General features: G+C 35.7%; 1 non-coding gene across 1 annotated transcript; it reads right to left on the reverse strand.

The window, feature by feature from the left end:
• Positions 1-249: 249 nt before the first annotated feature.
• Positions 250-356, reverse strand: LOC122122002. The gene has a single exon (XR_006150082.1). It is a non-coding gene; the product is annotated as a U6 spliceosomal RNA (small nuclear RNA).
• Positions 357-10,023: the final 9,667 nt, after the last annotated feature.

Here is a 10,023-nt window from a genome sequence, read left to right on the forward strand (position 1 = left end):
TCCATATACTAGCTATCGTAAATAATGTTGCAATAACCATAGTTGTGCTGGTAGTTTTAGTATGGTCTTGTTTATGATCATTTGGGTAGATCGCCAAAAGTGGGATTAATGTGTCATAGAGGAGTTTTATGTGGAGTCTTTTGAGGAACCTACATACTGCTTTCCAAAGTAGTTGAACAAGTTAACACTCCCACCAAGAATGCAGTACGGTTCCCTTGTGGCCACATACCTTTCAGCATCTGTTGTTGTAAAAATATGGAATGCTCCACGAATTTTCATGTCATCCTTGCGCAGGGGGCATGCTAATCTTCTCTGTATCGTTCCAATGTTAGTGCATGTGATGCTAAATTGAGCAAAGAACATTTTTTATATATAAAGTATAATTTGTATTGATTTTATGAAACTAGACAATTCAACAAAAATAAGTTCAAAAGAATTGTGAAATTTTAGAATCATGTACTTCTTACATAAGCACACATTTAAGAATAAAATCAAGAGAGACATGCCAAAAACAAAATAATTCCAGATATTTGTAGTTCAAGAGATGTGTAGGAGGAAGGATTCAATTATTCTATACAAGGCACCTGTCAAAATAAACATTGCAGCAAGTGTTTGGGTTTGTTAAAGTTTTAATGTTTTAGGGCTGGGAAGGTGGCTCAGTGATAGAGTGCTTGCCTTGCATGCATGAGGCCCTGGGATCTATTCCTCAGCACCACATAAGCAAAAAGAAAAAAGCGGTAAGTGACGCTGTGGCTCAAGTGGTAGAGTGCTAGCCTTGAGCTGAAGAGCTGAGGGACAGTGCCCAGGCCCAGAGTTCATGCCCCACAACTGGACCCTCCCCCCCAAAAAACAGTTTTAATGTTTTAAATATGCTTAATTTTGAGATTTTGCTTATATATGCCAAAAATAGGACTGTTTGGCAGGTATAAAACTTTTTGATAAAGTATTTAAGATTTATGGTTAGTAGACATTAAGTACTAAGTATGTACATTTTAGAGTATATGGAAACTTTATTAATGAGAAGTTGCAAAGTCTTTGTGTAAAGAAGCAGAGTGAAGAGTTAAGACTTTAACTATACAGTTTTTGTTAAAAATTTAGAGATTCCTTACTTTATTTGATGATATAAGCCATAATGTACACATGTATGTTACTAGTCACACACATACATATACACATGTATACATGCGCACATGGAGAAAGACACATAATTACAGCCAACACAATTTCCACCAGTTGTTGAATATGCCTTAAACGGAATACTTGGAACAATATATGTTGAAGATGTATTTGTCTCTAATAGTTCATTTACCAATCCTCTTATCTCTTAAAACTGGTAGTTTTAGAGAGATTGGATTTACAAAATGCAGTACAAGTGATAGCAAGTCACTTGGAAACCTCAGTAAGTATAAGTGATATGGTGTCTCCCTGCTCCTCACGGAATGCTTACTCTTGTAGACACTCTCAACCACCGAAGTAGCAGGAAAATACCCTGGTAAAGAGTAAAGTTATAAGGCTTTAAATGGCATCCTTACTTGAGCTCTTTTCCCAACAACCAGCATGAATTCCTAGGCAGATGTGTGAGTCCTCCGAAAACTGGACTCTACATATACATTTTACTAACCCATGTGAAAATTCCTATATGAGAAATGCTGACTGAGTTCTTGCTGATTTCCTGGCCAAGAAAATAAGAAAAAAAAGAAAGTATTTTTAATGTTTTAAAGTTTGAGAATAATTTTTAACCTGTCAATAAATGTGTATAACACAATTATACCAACTGATAAAAAAAAAAATGATGGCATTTCATTTATGTGCTCTTAGACTTGGCCAGTGATTTTAGATGTGTCTACAAAAGTAGAATGAGCATAAATCAAGCTAGCATTTCTTCATTTAAGATATAAGGAAAGGATACTGGTTGACCCATTGTAACAATGAAATATACAAGACACTCTACCAGAGGATGGGTGAAGGGGGGAGGTGGGCTAGTGTGAAGGGAAGGGATGGTAGGGTTAAAAACAAAGGAGGAGGTAACAATGCTCAATAAGAAATGTACTCATTACCTTACTTATGTAACTGTAACCCCTCTGTACAGCATTTATAATAAAAATATATATTAAAAACGTACAAGGAAAATTTATCCCCCATTGTATACACACTTAATCCAGAAATTCATTACTGAATTCAAAACCTCTTAGAATTAAATTCCTAAATAGCAGTACTACATCTATATACCAGTATAAAATTTAAGCATTTTTATTTTTTAATTTTTCACGTCTCCTTTCTATCCCTCCCTTTCTCTTATCCTATTCCCGTACTTCTCTGAATATTATGTTTTTAATTTGCATAATTTTAAGTGTTTCATTTTTAAGTTTTTAATTTTTGTTTTACTATTTTTCCTTGTCTTTTTTTTTCTCTTTCTTTTTTCCCCGGGCTCTACTATCATTCTATCCAACCTATTCCCTGCTTTTAGATTAGGACTAAGTTAGCTCTCCCTCTACCTTTCCACATCCCTCTATTCCTATTTATACCCACATCTCTCGCTAAAACTAATAACTTCTGGTTTGCCAAATTCTTCTTTGCTGTTCGTAGCCTATTAATGCATAGTTGTTTGATGTTGAAAAATATATCTGTTGAACTAGATTATATCTGCATGCTTTTGACTGTGCAACTACAGACTTGGCTGATGCTTGCCTTAAGATAGTTTTCTAGCACAAACTGCTGTTACTCTCATCCCAAATGGGCAAAATAACCCGGAAAAACACAAGAAAAATGTCACGTCCGGGTATCTCAACTCCCACTCATGATAATCAGTGGACAGAACAGATAATGAATAATCCAGAGGAGAACTCCCAAAAAGCTCTACAAACAATAATGGTAAACATGATAAATAAAAAGATTGAAAACCTGCAAAGGACTCTGTTTGAGCATGATAGGGAGAGAGAGGAAGCAAACCGAAGATCAAAACAGGAAGCTCATGGGTGTGAGGAAGCTACTCAAAGATAGATAAAGGAATTGCATGAGCAGCTTGAGAACACTCAAAGAGAAATAAAAGAATTGTGTGAGCAGGCTGAGATCAGTCAAAGAGAACTAGAGTAATTGCATGAACGTGAGGAAGCTAATCAAAAAGTAATACAGGAATTGCAAGAGCAGGATGAGCATAGACAAAGATCAATAGAGGCATTCATGGAATCCATAAACAGAGAGCTGAAAGAAGTCAGGGAGTCCACAAAGGGAATGCTGAATGGATCCCAACAGAAGGAATGGAATTCCAAGGAAATCATAACAATCAACTAAGTGAATTGAGAATAAACATTGAACACCAAATTAAGGATGTAAAGAATTTCATACAAGATCTAAAACAAAGATCCAACAAAGAATTTGAAGTCATAAAAGCCGACCAACTAGAAGGAAAAGAAAGGAAAAAGTAGAAAATCTGGATAGTTGAATAGACCATGAAGAAGATTGAATTCTGAGGATAGAAGACATCCTAGATATTATAAAGGACATAAAACCATCCTAGACAAATCTAAGAAATATGATAGATTTATTCAACATTCAACCCTTGGAAGACACCATTAGAAGGTCTAATCTGAGGATAATTGTTGTAGAGGAGCACGTAGAACCAGAAGTCCATGGTCTAGGAAATTTGTTTAACAGGATCCTAGCAGAGAACTTCCCAAACATGCAAAAAGATAGGCCTATTCAGATACAAGAAGCTTTTAGAACTCCCAATAGACCAGACCAGAACAGGATTTCCCATTGTCACATTATATGCACAGGATCAATTCAGACCAAGGAAAAGATCCTTAAAGATGTCATGAAGAAAAGATCAATCACCTATAAAGGGAAACCAATTAGAATCACCTCAGATTTCTCAGCAGAGACAATCAAAGCAAGAAGAGACTAGAATGATGTAAGCAATGCCCTAAAGACAAACAACAACCAGGAATACTTTACCCAGCTATACTCTCCTTAATAATTCGAGGTCAAATAAAACACTTCCATGGCAAAGAAAAATTGAAACTATATATCTCCACCACACCAACCCTACAAAAGAATCTTAAAGATATCCTCCACAGAGAAAACCAACAAGACCACAATAAAGGCCAAGAAACAGCACCCAAACTGAGAATCCAAGAACCATAGGAAGAACACAGTTGCCGCAGCCCAAAGAAGTTGGATAAAATGGCAGGAACTCTCAAATACTTCTCAGTTCTATCTCTCAACATTAACGGATTTAACTCTCCAATTAAGCAACAAAGTCTGTCTACTTGGATTAAAAAGCAAGATCCTTCTATCTGCTGCCTTCAGGAGTCACATCTTGCCCACAAAAACAAACACATTTTCAATTTTAAAGACTGGAACAAAATCTACCAAGCAAACGGCCCCCATAAACAGGAAGGAGTTGCAATCCTAATATCAGATAAAATAGACTTTTAATTAAAATTAGTGAAAAGGATGGTGCATACTAATTAAGGGATCACTCTTTCAGGAGGATATTACCATTCTGAATATCTATTTGCCAAACAACGGAGCACCCAAATTTATCCAAGAAACACTAATTTCCCTCAAATCCCACATAGATCCAAAGACATTAATCGTTGGGGGCTTTAACACACAACTTTCCCCACTACATAGATGAACTTCGCAAGAACTCAACAGAGAAACCGCAGATATAAACAACTGCATAGATCAACTAGATTTAACAGACATCTATCAAATATTTCACCCAGCAGCATCAGAATACACGTTTTTCTCAGAAGACACATGGAACATTTTCCAAAATAGACCACATTTCTGGCCACAAAGCAAACTTGTCCAAATTCAGAAACATTGAAGTTATACCTTGCATTCTATCAGACCACAAGGGAATAAAATTATAATTCAACACCAAAAGCCACCAAAGAAAGTCATGTAACACATGGATCCTGAACAACACACTGCTGAATCATGAGTGGGTCATGGAAGAGATTAGAAAGGAAATTCAAATGTTCATGATATTCAACAAAATTGAACACACCAATTACTAGCTCCTCTGGGACACAACAAACGCAGTATTCAGAGGCAAGTTTATAGCTCTGAGTTCCTACATCAACAAATTGGAGAGATCTGAAACCAATTTAATGAGCCTCCTTGAAAAAGAGCAGCAAGATAAACACAATCCAGAAAATGGAAATAAATAATTAAAATTTAATCAGAATTAAATGAATTGAAATGTAAAAAAATAATAGAAAGATTCAAGAATCCAAAGAGTTGATTCTTCGAAAAAATTAACAAAATTGAGAGACCCTTAGCAAATCTTATCAGAAAAAGAAGAGAACGTACCCAAATAAACTCACAGATGAGAATGGAAACATCATCACAGAATCAATTAAGATTCAGAACATTACAAGGGAATGCTTCTAAAACTTTCATACTAATAATTTTGAGAACTTGAAAGAAAAGGACCTTATCCTAGCAAATACTGACATGAGGAAACAAAGCCAAGATGAGTCAAACTATCTTAAAAGGCCTATATCAAGCATTCAAATAGAAACAACAGTAAGAGACCTCCCATCTAAGAAAAGCCCAGGACCAAATGGTTTTACAGAGGAATTCTACAAGGCCTTCAAAGCAGACATCACACCAATACTCCTCCAAATCTTCAATGAAACTGAAAAAGAAAGTTCACTACTGAACTCATTCTATGAGGCCATCATAACACACATCCCAAAACCAGGAAGGGACTCATCAAGGAAAGAGAACTATAAACCAATTTCTTTGATTAAGATTGATGCAAAGGTTTTCAACAAAATTTTGGTCAATCAACTTCAACAATTCATCCAAAAAATCATACACCATGATCAAACAGGATTCATTTCAGGGATGCAAAGCTGGTTTAATATATGCAAATCAATTAATATACTTCAGCACATCAACAGCAGCAAGGATAAGAACCACGTGGTTATCTCAATAGATGCAGATAAAGCATTCAACAAGATCCAACACCCCTTTATTATGATGGTTCTGGAAAAATGAGGAATCCATGGTACATTTCTCAATACAATAAAGGCTGTATATGACAAAGCAATAGCCAGCATTATAGTTAACGGTGAAAAAATAAAGCTACTTCCTCTTAACTCAGGAATGAAACAAGGATGCCCACTCTCTCCACTTCTCTTCAATCTAGTATTGGAATCCCTAACTACAGCAATAAGATAAGATGCAAATGTAAGAGGGATCCAAATAGGGAAAGAAGAAGTAAAATGCTCCCTCTTTGCAGATCACAAGATCTTTTATTTAAAGAATCGCACAGAGTCCATTCCAAAATTACTAAAGCTGATTCAAAACTCTGGCAAAGTAGCAGGGTTTAAATTAACCCTCAAAAATCAATGGCTTTTCTGTATGCCAACAATAAGAAAAGTGTGGCTGAAATTAGGAAAGCAACTCCATTCGTAATAGCCCCACAAAAAATAAAATACCTAGCAATTAACTTAACCAAAGTAGTGAAGGACCTCTATGATGAAAACTTTAAAAAACTGAAAAAGGAAATCAAAACTGAACTTATAAAGTGGCAAAACTCCCAGGCTCCTGGACTGGGAAAGATCAACATCGTGAAAATGGCAATACTTCCCAAGGCTATCTACAAATTAAATGTGATACCTATCAGTATTCCAACCTCATTCTTCAAGGAAATAGAAGAGGCAATCAAAAAATTCATATGGAACAATAAAAGACCCTGAATAGCAAAAATGATCCTTAACAGAATGAACAGTGCTGGAAGAATATCAATACCAAGTTCAAATTCTACTACAAAGCCATAGTAATCAAAAGAGCTTGGTACTGGCACAAGAACAGACCTCAGGACCAATGGAATAGAATTGAAAACCCAGAAATGAACCAACAGACCTATAGCCATCTAATCTTCGGTAAGGGAGCTAAAAAATAGAATGAAAGAAAGACAGCCTCTTCAGTAAATGGTGCTGGCAAAATTGGTTAACAACTTGTAGAACACTAAAGCTAGATCCTTATATATCACCCTGTACCAGAATCAACTACAAATGGATCAAAGACCTCGCAGTCAAAGCAGACACTCTGAAAACATTACAGGATGGAATTGGAGAAACCCTAGGCCTTGTTGGCACAGGCCAAAATTTTCTTAATAGAGACCTGGAAACAACAAATCAAAGAAAGGTTGGACAATTGGGATTGCATAAAATTGCAGAGCTTCTGCATGGCAAAGGACATAGCTAGCAAGATTAATAGAAAGTCTACGGATTGGGAGAAGATCTTCATTAGCCATAAAATGGACAAGGGTCTCAGATCGAAAATATACCTTTAACTCAAAAATTTAAATCCCCCAACAAATCTTCAAAGAAACAACTGCCCAATAAATAAGTGGGCTAAAGACTTAAAGAGAAAATTATCTGAAGAGGAAAGAAGGATGGCCAATACACACATGAAGAAATGCTCAACCTCCCTAGTCATAAAAGAAATGTGAATCAAAATAATATTGAGATACTACCTCACCCCAGTTAGAATGGCTATAATCAAGAACTCTAATAACAACAGATGCTGGCGGGGATGTGAACAGAAAGGAACACTACTTTATTGTTGATGGGAGTGTAAACTTGTTCAACCAGTTTGGAGATCAGTATTGAGGTTCATCAAAAGACTCCACATAGAGCTCCCCTATGACCCAGCAATCCCACTTTGGGTATTTAACCAAATGTTCACATACAAGACCACAGTAGAGCTTCCAGGACAACTATGTTTATTGCATCATTATTTACCATAGCTAATATATGGAACCAACCCAGATGCACCTTAGTAGATGAGTAGATCAAGAAAATGTGGTATATATACACACTGGAATTTTATGCCTCCATCAGAAAGAATGACATTGACCCATTTGTTAGGAAATGGAAAGACTTGGAAAAAAATGTATTAAGTGATGTAAGCCAGGCCCAAAGAAACATAAGTGCCATGGTTTCCCTTATTTTCAATAACTAGTATATGTCTGAGACAAACAGAAACTCTCAGACAAGTTGATGTAAGGGAAATGAACCCTAAGATATATATTCAAATGTTTTTTTTTTCCTTTCATGCTATTGTTTCTAACACATTTATAAGATTATTTCTTTTTTGCTTTGTATGTCCCTCCCCTACTGTACCTTCCATGCTATCATTGTACTTGATGTTGGTATAATTTGTGGAGGGGAAGGGAAAAAACAAATGGTTTAAATAATAGGGATACAGTTGGACCCATTACAACAATGAGATGTCTAAGTCATTATGCCAAAAACAAACTTTAAAATTTTGTGGTGGGGGGTGAGGATTGGGTGGGGTGCGGGGAGAGGACGGGAAGTTATGGGAAGGTGAAACAAAGGAGGAGGCTACAATGCTTGATAAGAACTGTACTTATTATCTTGCCCTTGTAATTGAAACCCCTTTGTACAGTATTTCCACAACAAAAAAGAAAAATAAATTTAAATATGGAATGAAATTAGTTCCAATAATGCATTGCATTAAGGTATTTAGAAATAACTGAGAAACTTAAAGGTGCATAAGATTTTTTTTATTGGAAATGAAGGGATATTGGAATTTGATTCTCTATATTTTAAGCGATTTGCTTAAAAGAATAGGCAAAATTAAAGTTACATTTTCAGCAGACTTGACATATTAAATTTTGTATATCGAAAGGGAAACAAGCCTCAACAATATGTCAATTCTCTCTTCTTATTTATCTCTAAAGGTTTATGCTTCTGGTCTCTGAATATTAAAACTTCAAAAAATTTATGTTTAGCTAGTTGTGCAAAGAGGTTTTGCTTCTTCAAGTCAGTGTTGAATAGAATGTATGTGCATTTCAATATACAGTGCATCTGGATCATTGTCAAACTTCACATTTTTCTTCCTTCCCTTACCCCAACCCCACCTACCCCTTCATGTTTCCTACTTACATTCTCACATATGTACATTGAATATTATGACTGTATTAGTCCAGCATTTCCCTCTTCATTCTTCTACCCTACTCTTTTTTTGCCCAGATCCTCTTTTAATAGTTGTTTCAACTTCATGTTATTTTGTTAAATATCTCTACTTTGGCATTTGGCGATGGGTTTGCCACATCTTCTCTTCCATGTTTGACCTACATAAATGAGTATATTTCTCCACATTTCTAATCTCTGAATGGCTAAGATAGATCTCCTTTACTATTCACCTTCTGTCCTAAATTTAGAATTGGACTTTCAGGGACATCCAATAGAGCATTTTTACTCTCTACATATTGAAGATGGAAGAGAAATAATTTCCATGCTCTCAGCATTATGTTATCCATCATGAATTCCCATCACTTATCACTACAGCAGTCTAAATTTAAAGTCATATCTTCTGCATTATATTCACACAGTATAAATGAATATCAAGGGCAATTTACCTAATATTGGAAGTTTAGGGATGATCTTTAATTTCTTATGATAGAAGCAGGAATCAGTTTTAATTTTCAGATTCCACTATATAGTGAGCCCTGTAGTCTTCTAAACTTTCGATAAATTTCGAGTTACCTTTTGTTAATAATTTAAAAAGTTTTATTTCAGTATTTGAAATGCTGCTCCAATTATTTTAAAAGTTTCACAATAAGTTAGACTGAACTTTTTCCTCCCATGTTCCCCACTAGTTCAGGTTAAGTCTCCTTTCGCTTTATTTTTTGAGAGACCAAGGAATGAGGGTAAACAGAGAGATGATCATTACTCAGATATCTTCTTCCTCTTCTGTTTCTGCTGTTCTTGTTAAGAAGAAGACTGGAGCAGGGAACAAGAGTGATGCTTGACTTCACCATACAAGGGGGCATTCCTGGCATGTCAATTATTGTTTCTCAGAATCACTGAAATTGCTTACTCTTGCCATCTCTCTGACAGTAACCTAACTGTGGCTTCCTTGGTGCAGAAGGAAGCACACTAACAGGTTATTACCCATAAATTGGTATTTTATATCTCAGCTTACTACTACCAAAAATAAAAAGCTTTGGCTACATAAAAGCAAAGGTAC

Source organism: Dipodomys spectabilis, unplaced genomic scaffold (genome assembly GCF_019054845.1).
Source record: "Dipodomys spectabilis isolate Male_0828 unplaced genomic scaffold, ASM1905484v1 ptg000200l, whole genome shotgun sequence".
Taxonomy (NCBI): Eukaryota; Metazoa; Chordata; class Mammalia; order Rodentia; family Heteromyidae; genus Dipodomys; species Dipodomys spectabilis.